The sequence below is a fragment of the Neofelis nebulosa genome, chromosome 12 (assembly GCF_028018385.1).
Source record: "Neofelis nebulosa isolate mNeoNeb1 chromosome 12, mNeoNeb1.pri, whole genome shotgun sequence".
NCBI lineage: Eukaryota > Metazoa > Chordata > Mammalia > Carnivora > Felidae > Neofelis > Neofelis nebulosa.
Genome location: NC_080793.1, coordinates 64,604,401 through 64,616,043, shown reverse-complemented (window position 1 = coordinate 64,616,043; position 11,643 = coordinate 64,604,401).

Here is an 11,643-nt window from a genome sequence, read left to right as displayed (position 1 = left end):
GCACTGGGTGTTGTATGGAAACCAATTTTATTGGTTTCATATTAAATTTTGATTTCATATTAAATTTCATATTAAAAAACAATTAAAAAAAAAAGAAAGTGTTCCCAGGGTGCAATATTGTGATTTATAAGAAATATTTATTTCATCATTTAGATGACCAAATTTATCTAAGATATGTTTTCATCTATGGTTCTTGGCTTACAACTCACAGCTCCCCAAAAACCCTTGGTATTTTCTGAGCAATAAGAAAACTGGAAACATCTTTTGTTATAATATTTGTCCTCTTGTCCTCAGTTCCTGAAATCACTTCAGAGCCAGAAAGGTGTAATGGATGTCTTGTTATTCATAACAAGCTCCTGTCCATCACAAATAAGATTATGTTAATAAGATGACTTTTGGAAAGCACCTGCAGATGGGGGCTAGTTGCCAGGGGAACCAACCATGAATAGAGGTTTGGAACTTTCAGTCCCACCTCCTGATTTTCACAGAGGGGAGAGAGGCTGGAGGTTGAATCAATCACCAGTGACCAATAATTGCATTAATCATGTCTATGTAATGAAGCCTCCAGAAAAGCCCAAAAGGAGGAAGTTCAGAGAGCTTCCAGTTTAGGGAACCAGAATGCTTCCATATGCCAACATGCAGGCCCCAAACTCCAGAAGGACATAAGTTCATTTGTTTGGGACTTCACTCTATGTATCTCTTCATCTGGCTGTTGTTTTTACCCTTTAATATCCTTTGTAATAAATCAGTATTTTAGTGAGTAAAGGTTTCCTGAATTCTGTGAGCCTCTGTAACAAATTAATTGAACCCAAGGAGGGGGTCATGGGAATCTCTGATTTATATCTAGTCAGTCAGAAGTACAGGTAAGACCTGGACTTGCAATTGGCATCTGAAGTCCAAGACAGGGTGGGCGTGGTGTTTGTAGGAACTTCCAATCTATAGCCAGTTGGTCAGAAGCACAGGTAACAACCTGGGCTTACGATTGGTATCTGAAATGGAGAGAAGTCTTGTGGGTCTTATTCCTTAATCTGTGGTATCTGATGCTATTTTAGGTAGATAATGTCAGAATTTATTTGAATTATAGGATACTCACCTGGTGTTACAGAATTGTTCAAAGTGTGGGAAAAACCTACATGCCACCACATTGGGACTGGGTATAGGACATATTACAGGGGAACTGATAAAGAAGTTGGGAAGTGAGATAGGGAAAAGATGAGAGCCAAGGAAGATGCAATATTAGGGACATCTGCTGAGGACTGTTTCAGCCTGATCCCATAGGGGAGTTCTGGAGTATAAATTATATATCAGAGTTGTCTCGACCAGAAGGATGGGAGATGGACTTGCACTCTCTCATTCATGATTTTCACTGGTTAAGGGTCATCCAGTGGGATGAAAAGGCACAGACACATTTAACTCTCTGCACATACAGGCAAAGCCATTCTAATTGGCTAAGCAAGGATGGTTCTCCAAACAAGAACCACTGGTGCAGGCATTTGGAAGTGAAAGCTGGTTGAAATTGATGTGTGTGTACAGAGTGGTACAAAATGATCTGAGGAGGTGTATTAGGGTACTCCAAAGAAATAGAATCAACAGGATGTATATGCATATAGATATTTATTTTAAGGAATTGGCTCACATGTTTATGGAAGCTGGCAAGTCTAAAATTTGCAGACCCAGAGAAAAGCCAACACTACAGTCTAAGTCCAAAGGCCATTATGCTAAATATCCAGGAAAGAGTCAAAGTGGTGTTCAAGTATGAAGGCTATCAGGCTGGTGACACAGAAAGAAGCTGATGTTGCAGAATTCCCTCTTGATCAGGAGAGGTCAGTCTTTTTTATTCAGACCTTCATTTATAGGATGAGGCCCACCTACATTATGGAAGGTGATCTGCTTTACTCAGTCTATGAGTTTAAAATTTTTTTTAATATTTATTTATTTTTGAAAGAGAGACCGACAGAGTGTGAGCAGGGGAGGGGCAGAGAGAGAGAGGGAGATACAGAATTGGAAGCAGGCTCGAGGCTCCGAGCTGTCAGCACAGAGCCCCAAGTGGGGCTCAAACCCATGAACCATGGGATCATGACCTGAACTGAAGTTGGACGCTTAACTAACTGAGCCACCCAGGCGCCCCTCAGTCTACCAGTTTAAATGTTAACCTCATCCCAAAATGCCCCACAGAAATATTTAGAATAATGTTGGAAAACATATTTGGGTGCCAATGCCCAGCCAAGTTGACATATAAAATTAACTATCACATCTGCTCTGTTTTAGTTCTTACTCTCTCCTTGATGCCTAGCCCCACTCCACCCTAGCCCTACTCCACAAGTTCTCTCCTCATGGTTGCAGAATGGCTCATACACTTATACCACACTGATCATAGGAAGGAAGAAGGATCTTTCTTAGTAACCCCAAAGGAAGAGAGATGATCTTCAGCAGGCTTCAAGACGGGTGGATAATACTGGATGTGGTAGATTGTTGCTGTAATGACGCCTAATTTGTTTAAACCTCCCTGAAGTACTCCTTTAGGCCAGTTGCAGGTCCCAGGAATGTAAAGGCAATGGGTCTGTGAGGGCACTTCTCACTGCTGCCACATTCCCTGAAAGTCTGAGGAGGACCCAAAGGAGCACTGATCCAGAGGCAAACTGTTCTGAAATCTACCATCTGGTGCCAGATTTTGGAGCTTCAGAGTCACAACAGAGATTCCAGAAGGGTTCACTGGAGACCTGTGGGTTTCTTTTGGATACTTCTTTTCAGTTTACCAAGAAACCAGTTTCAAGAGTTCCCACGAAAGTTATGTAGGGAAGGAGGGATTAGAAGTAGACAATGTGGAGGAGGAAGGCAAGGTTGACAAGGCTCTGGGCTATAGGATCCTAGGGTTAAAATTTCTACTTGAGTTTCCTTGTGTTATAAACCTTAAAGTATAAACTCTGTCCCTGAAAGCCTTGTAGGGATCTCACCCCTGAGGGATTGAGGGAGAAATTGTGAGTCTCTCCTTATGGGTTCTGTATCTGTCAGGACAACTTCACACAAACTCCCTAGCTTATCCTTCTCATGAGTGAATAATCAGTTCCCTTGCCTGTTACTTCCTGGTGTCCACCTGCCTTGTCCTTAAAATTCAACTCTAGTCCCATGTCTTTAGAAAGGGGTCCTCTCCTCCCCCCAGTTAACTATTATTTTTTATTCAGCACCATGGTTTTGTACTTCATGATGTCACTTGGTATCATGTATTCCTCCTGCTGCTTGGATTTTGGCTCATCTAATTATAGTCTTCTAGAGAATACAGAAGAATTTCTAGTGGAGAACAACTGTGCAAATGATAGAAGAATTCTCATTAGAAATAGTTGAGGCCAGAAAGATGTCAAAAATCATTATGGGGGAATGACTTCTTTAAGTGCTGAAAGAAAAAACAAAATACCAAGGTGGTAGACTTATGCCCACTCATATAGTAATTATAGTAAATTGCTAAACAGAAAAAGAAGGGTCCAATTCCAAAGAAGATGGAATAAGCACGTTCTACTTTGTGTCTCCCACTGAATGCAACTATAAATTCTCAACAGAATATATATAGCAGCTATCTAAGGACTCTGGAAATTAAATAGCAAGAATAACAACACAGTTTTAAACAACCAATGGGTCCAAGAAGAAATCACAAGGAAAATCAGAAAATATTTTAAGATGAAAACAAAATGCAACATACCAAAACTGATGAGATGCAGCCAAAGCAGTACGCGACAGAAAATTTATAGTTGTAAATGCCTACTGAAAAATAAAAGATCTCAAATCAATAACCTAACTTTACATCTTAAGTAACATCAAACAGAAGCAAACCAAACCCAAAGCTAGCAGAAGAAAGGGAATAATGAATGCTAGAGTGGAGAATTAGAATAACCATAAGAATCAATGAAATCAAAAGTTGGTTCTTTGAAAAGTTAAATAAAGTTGACAAACTTTACCTAGACGAAGAAAAAATGACGCAAATCATCAAATTTCAGAATGAATGTGAGAACATTACTACAAAACTTACAGAAATAAAAAGGATTATGAGAATACTATGAATAAATGTACACCAACAAATTAGACAAAACTAGATGAAACAAACACATTTCTAGAAATCCACACATTGCCAAAACAGAACCAAGAAGAGATAAAAAAATCTGAATGGTCATATAACAAGTAAACAGAATGAATCAGTAATCAAAAATCTCCCAAAAAACAAAAGTCCAGGACCAGAGGCCTTCCCTGGAGAATTGCACCCAACATTTAAGGAAGAATTAACATAAATCCTTTATAAATTACTCACCAAAATAAAAGAAGATGTAATACTTCATAATTCATTCTATGAGCCCAGTCTTCCCCGATAAAAAAGCTAAAAAAGACACTTCAAGAAAAGAAAAATGTAGTCTAATATGCCCTATGAGTACAGATGTAAAAATCCTTAAAAATACCAGCAAACTAAATCTAAGAAGATTATATACCATGACCAAGTAGAATTTATCCCAGGAATGCAGTCATGGTTCAGCAAAAGAAAATTGATTGATGTCATATACCACATTAATAGAATGAAGGTAAGAAACCACCTGATCATTTCAATTGACACAAAAATCATTTGACACAATTCAATGCCCTTCCATAATAAAAACATTCACCAAACTAAGAATAAAAGGAAACTTACTCAACATGATAAAGAGCATTTATATACTAATCTACATAATAGTACTCAATAGTCAAAGGCTGAAAACTTCCCACTAAGATCAGGAACAAGAAAAGGATGCCTGCTTTTGCCACTGTTATTCAACACTGTACTGGAAATTCTAGGCAGTACAACTAGGCAATTAAGAGAAATAAAGGGAATCAAAATTGGAAAGGAAGAAATAAAACTATACTCTCTGATAACATGGTACTATATATAAAAAATCCTAAAGAATCTGCACACAAAAAATGATTACCGATAATAAAAGATTTTAGTAAAATAGCAAAGTACAGTATCAATACACAAACACCAATTGCATTTTTTTTAAATTTTTTTTTTCAACGTTTTTTATTTATTTTTGGGACAGAGAGAGACAGAGCATGAACGGGGGAGGGGCAGAGAGAGAGGGAGACAAAGAATCGGAAACAGGCTCCAGGCTCCGAGCCATCAGCCCAGAGCCTGACGCGGGGCTCGAACTCACGGACCGCGAGATCGTGACCTGGCTGAAGTCGGACGCTTAACCGACTACGCCACCCAGGCGCCCCGGAAGCAACTATTTTCAAGCATTGTAAAATAGGCATTTCAGGCCAGGGATACTTGAGAGAACAGAAATGCACATTTTTAGTCCCTCAATCCCTTAGCCCTTTGCTTCACAAGGTACTCTTCTGTTTTGCACAAAGAGTTGGAGCTCGAGTGCGGTAATGGTCCTGCTGGACTAAAGAAGTAACTGGAATTTGTAGGACAAGTTTCTTAAGACAAGGAAATTCTGGTTGTGTGTGTGTGTGTGTGTGTGTGTGTGTGTGTGTGTGTGCGCGCACGCGCGCGCGCACATGTGTATGCATATGTGCATGCGTGCACACATATGTTGTAGAGGGAGAGAGGGTGGCAGGGGTCTGGTTTTAATTCAAAATGGGTCCTTGGCCAAGAGCAGGGTTGAATGAATGCAGGCCAGGTTTCCATGATGCTTACTGTAGGTTGTTTGTTGTGAGACTGAGAACTAAATTACGGTATCAGCTGTTAGACACTGATGGAAGATGTAAGCACTTCTGGCCAGCTGTAGTAGAGAAACCTAGATAGGACCTTGGTGTTTCAGTGAAACCATAGAAAAGTCAGTCCTTAGAAATAAGATTACACCTTGGAGAAAGACCATGTCCTAGAATTAAGTTCAGTATTATAATAGACACATCTTATTAAAGATGAAAACAAAGCCTTACACGTCAAAAGGATCCACCAGTAACTCAACTGTCTGCCTGAACAAAATTCAAGATCTACAAATATAAAACAGAATCTCTACAATATATCATCCATAATGTCCATCATCTAATCATTAATTACTAAATACATGATAATATGACCCAAATCCAAGGGAAAAAATGCCAATAGAAAAGACCCAAGATGATTTAGATCCTGAAATTAGTCCCTATGTATTTTGTAGCAGCTATTTTCATATAAAGACATAGGTATGGACATAATGAGTGAACAGATGGAGAACTTAAGCAGAGATATATATGATAATTATAAAAAAGGGAATTCTAGAACTGAAAAGTTGAATATGTGAAATGAAAAAATATCACTGGATGGGCTTGATAATTATTGGTGAATATAGAAAAAGTTCATGAACTTGAAGAGACATCAATAGAAATTATCCAAACTAAAGATTAAAGGTAGAAATAGATTGAAGAATTAGAAACAGAGCCTTAGTGATGTGTGGGAAAATAGCAAGTGATCTAACATGTGTAATTGGAAACACAAAGGGAGAAAGAAGGGAGAATGGCAAAATATGTATTTGATAATAGGAAAGACAAACTGAAGAAATAATAGCCTAAATTTTTCAAGGTTGGTGAAAAACATCACATCACAGGCCCCCAAAGCCCAACACCTAAGCTGAGAAATATGAATAAAACTACACCTAGGTATATCATAGAAAATCTCTTGAAATGAAATATAAAGAGAAAATGTTAAAAGAATACAGAGGAAGGGTGTCTGGCTGCCTCAGTCTCTTGATCTCAGGGTTGTGAGTTCAAGCCCCACATTGGGTGTAGAGTTTACTTAAAAATAAAATATTTTTAAAAAATGTTTATTTTTGAGAGAGAGAGAGAGAAAGAGCGCACAAGTATGGGAGGGGCAGAGAGATAGAGGGGACACAGTATCTGAAGCAGCTCTGAGCTGCTTAGTGCAGGGCCTGACGTGGGGCATAAGCTCACGAACTGTGAGATCATGACCTGAGCCGAAGTCTGATGCTTAACCGACTAAGCCACCCAGGTGCCCTAAAAATAAAATCTTAAAAAAAAAGAATACAGAGGAAATAAAAATGCATGGTCCATAATGGGGAACATCCCTAGAAATGGCAGTAGACTTCTTATCAGAATTAAAATCTGAATGACCTCAAAAAGACCATTATGAGAGAATGACTTCTTTAAGTGCTGAAGGGGGAAAAAAACCCCAAGGCTGTAGACTTAAGCTCACCTATATCAGTTATTATAGTAAATGGACTTAACACTCAAACTAAAAGATGGAGGCTTTTAGGCTGGATAAAAAAGCAAGATCCAATTATATTTTGTCTAAGAGAGGTATTTTAACTGCAAAGACACAGGTTGATTGAAAGTAGAAATGTGAATAGTGATAGAGCATACTCTGTAAACACCAAGCATGAGAAACCTGATACAGCTTACTAAAGTAGGACTCAACACCGTGGGTATTGCCAGAGATAAAAAGAAACAATTCGTGTGAGAAAGCATCAAATTATCAGGAGGACATGGGGCGCCTGGGTGGCGCAGTCGGTTAAGCGTCCGACTTCAGCCAGGTCACGATCTCGCGGTCTGTGAGTTCGAGCCCCGCGTCAGGCTCTGGGCCGATGGCTCGGAGCCTGGAGCCTGTTTCCGATTCTGTGTCTCCGTCTCTCTCTGCCCCTCCCCCGTTCATGCTCTGTCTCTCTCTGTCCCAAAAATAAATAAAAAATGTTGAAAAAAAAAATTTAAAAAAAATTATCAGGAGGACATAGTCATAAATATGTATATACATACCTAATAGGAAAACTTCAAAATATACAGTGCAAAAACAGAGACTAAAAAGAGAAACAAAGACACAATCTTCCTTGGGAATTTGACACCCTTCTCTCAGTAACCAATAGAAAAAAGTAGCAAAGAAGTAGCTCTAGAAAGGATATAGAAAACTATATGTAGATCTATGTAGAAAACTATACTGAACAACTTCAGAATACACATTCTTTTCAAATATATGCAAAACACTTACAAAGACAGACCGTATTTTGGGCCACAAAGAAATTTGAAACAAATTCTAAAGATTGAAAGGTTAGAGAATGTTTTTCTGACTATAGGGAAATTGATTTAAAAACCTATAATCTTGGGCTGTTGTTCTCTATGTACTGGAGATTTAAATATATTCTCATGCAGTATTTATGGCACCTCCCACAGGCAGTTAGTTCCTTGACTGGGAGTCAGTGAGGTAATGAAATTGCATTCAAGCCGTGCTTATTCTATGAAGCCAGAGATACCATGTGGAACAATTGTTTCTGAGTGGTCCAATCACATTTGTTATAGTTCTTGGGAAATAGAAATGCTACCTGTATGTAAGAAATTGTATCACTGAGGATCAAGCTATGTCTCAAATAATGATCTCTTTTCTAAATTTTTTGTTTAATGTTTGTTTATTTTTGAGAAACATACAGAGAACAAGTGGGGAAGGGGCTGAGAAAGAGACAGAGAATCTGAAGCAGGCTCCAGGCTCCAAGCTGTCAGCACAGAGCCTGAGGCAGGACTCAAACCCATGAATGGCAAGATCATGACCTGAGCCAAAGTCAGACATTTAATGGACTGAGCCACCCAGGTGTCCCTGTTTTCTAAAAGGCCTGGGTTCTGCAATCACAGATAGGCAGATGAGAGAATTTCTCATAACTCTTCATATCCCTATGCATCTTTATAATGATCTTCTATCACATAGAAGTATATGTGTCCCTTGTATCCTTAAAGATGCCTTGGGAGATCTCACTGACAGAGAAGTAAGGGATATGAGTGGGTTCTCAATGAAACACTTAAATACCTAGAACTTGCCTACAGCTATAGTGAGATACTGACCTCTGTTCAAAGATGGTGGCAACAGATGTCTATCTACAGGAGTTCTCCAGATAGGTACATGACACACTTCCCTTTCTGTTACAGAGTTCTGCAGTCATCTTCAGAATAAACTCAGCCTGGTTCATGATTTCAATGGAAGAAAAGTCCAGAGATAAGAGAGTTTAATAAGAATTTAGGGTTTTATTTTATTTATTTTTTGCTCTCCCATCTTGGAATGGCCAATATCACAGGGCTTTGCACCTTCCCACAAGCTCCTTTTTAAGAGGAAAGTGAGGCAAACATGTTTATGTTTAGTTTTCCATTTTCTAATTTAATTTTAATTTTTATTTATTTTTAATTTTTAAAAAAATGTTTATTTTTGAGAGAGAGAGAAAGAGAGAGAGAGGCAGAGAGAGAGGGAGACATAGAATCTGAAGCAGGCTCCAGGCTCTGAGCTGTCGGTATAGAGGCAGACATGGGGCTCAAACTCATGGACCTGAGCTGAAGTCAGATGCTTAACCAACTGAGCCACACAGGAGCCCCTATTTATTTTTTTAGAGAGAGAGAGTGGGGGAGAGAGGCAGAAGGAGAGAGAGAGAGAGAGAGAGAGAGAGAGAGAGACCCAAATGGACTCCATGCTCAGCACACCTGATGTGGGGCTTGATTCCAGGACCCTGGGGTCATGACTCGACCTGAAATTGAGTCAGATGCTCAACCGACTGAGCCACCTAGGTGCCTCAGGTTTATTTTAGGTTTCTTATTTCCTACAAAGTATTCAGCTGTTGAGGATATTTTAGTCACAGCAGAAATGTCTCATTCCTTGGTAGAGGCATAAAGTCCTTTAGAGTAAAAACAAATGAAAGACAGTATCTTGAAAACAGACTGTCATTATACTCTAAATCTCTGGGAAAATAGATTTTAAAGGTGCTTAGCACTTCACTTCCCCCTGAAAGCTAAGTGGGGGCAAGGAATGGGGGAGTGTGAATCTCCTTCTCCTTTTACTTTTTCCTGCAGGAAGAAGTGAGAGACCATTCTGTCTAAGAGAGGGGGAAAGGGAAAGGAGAGACAGGAGAGGCATTGAGAAGGAGAGAGTCTGGGGGAGGTAGAGTTTAGCACAAGGCACCCTCATGTACACACCCCTATATGGGACAGATACTGGCACCCTGCTGTGCCACTCAAAGTGATTCCTATCAGTCTGATTCCCACCTGTAATCATTCTGTGAAGAGTGCTTTATCTCTGATTCACAGAGGAAGAATAGAAGTCCAAGGATGTGGAGTGACTTTGCTGAAGTTACATAGTAAGTTGGTGCTGGAACCTGGACAAGACTCAAACCTTCTTATCCCTAGTTCAATTTTCTGGATGGAAAAGGAAGTTGTAACCCCTTCTTCCTTTCAGCTCCTGTTCTGTTTCCAAAAGTGGAAGGGGACAAACCCTTCCCAATCTCCTCCCCTGAGATAGGAGATGGAGGGAAAGGCTGGCCCTGGCACCTCTCATTAGTTCCCACTTGCATCGCCTGTTGTTCACCTGCAAGCATAGAAAGGGCTGTGGCTGAACTCTCTCTCAGTGAGATAGTTTATTGTAACCCCCAGTGTCTTCCCAGAAAACCCCAAATCTTCTCATCTCTCATTTCATCTCTCACAGTCCCTTCTATTCACTTGAGACCCTGTATACGATGTTTTCTTATTATGAACTCTGATAATGCCAGTAACAAACTCTGCAGCGATGGCAACAGAAACAGCAGGCCTGCCCACAGATCCCAGTGTACTACAGGCCCTCTGGAAATGGGACTGCATATAATCTGGGCCCTTGAGCTCAGCAGACTTTGAGTCCCTCAGTGCATGTCTAACTTTACCAGTGTTGAACCCCCTTCAGGATGCTTCCTTCAGGATGCTTCTTTTTCCCTGCCAGAAATGAGAGGTTTTGTGTTTTCGTATGACTAGCATTTCTGTTTCTCTCTGTGGGCATTCCTTTGACCATTGATACTCTCATACTCCTGGTCTTAGCTCAGGGGCTCCATGTCAGTAAAAATGAAAGCCCAGCCCCTTATGGTGAGCTTTCTTTGGGTGAAGAGCAACCAGACACAGTGAAGCTTGAGAACAGACCTCCCCTAGTTGGGAGGGACAGATTTGTAATAGACCAGCTTCACGTCTGAGAATCACCCCAGTCCCTTCTCCTAAAGGTCTCTTTCCTGATAAAGATCACCTGAAGATGATACCCACCTTGGATGGTTGTTGAGAAGATGAAATGGAAGGCAAACACCAAGTATCTGGAGTTCTTTATGACACATAGCAGATGATCAGTAAGTGTGAGCTCATTGCCACCTGTCTTTTTGCTTTTGAGTCCCAGATCCTGTAGAGCCAGGCAGGCGGGAAGATTGCCAAGGAAGCCCAGAGCTGGTCCCTTACCCCTTTCCTGGGCTCCTCTCCCAAAAAGCCCTGTCTCGACTATACCCACAGCACTGACTGGGAAGAGGGGAGTGACAGAGTACATCCCAGGTCTGAGTTGGGGATCTCAGGGATGGGATAAGGGTGGGGACAGGTATTTCCTAGGGAAGGTGCTGAGGGCTTTATATTTATATGTCTATATTTATTAAACATGTTTTCTTGAATAATTTAGTAATTTCCTAGAAACATTTACATGTTGGAAGTTGTTTTACATGAATATTGTGGGTATGGCCCTACTTTGGCCTCCTTGCTATCCTAAGGAGGTGGTTGAAGGTTCTCTGGCCCACTGCTCTGAAAGCCAGCCCAAACACATGTCACCTTCTCATTATTTCTTTTCTTGGACCTGTATTGTTGCAAGAGAATTGTTCAATGTTTTACCAATAGCATTAATGTGTGAGAGACATTGTTGTGTCTTTCAACACTTCTCTGATCATTATA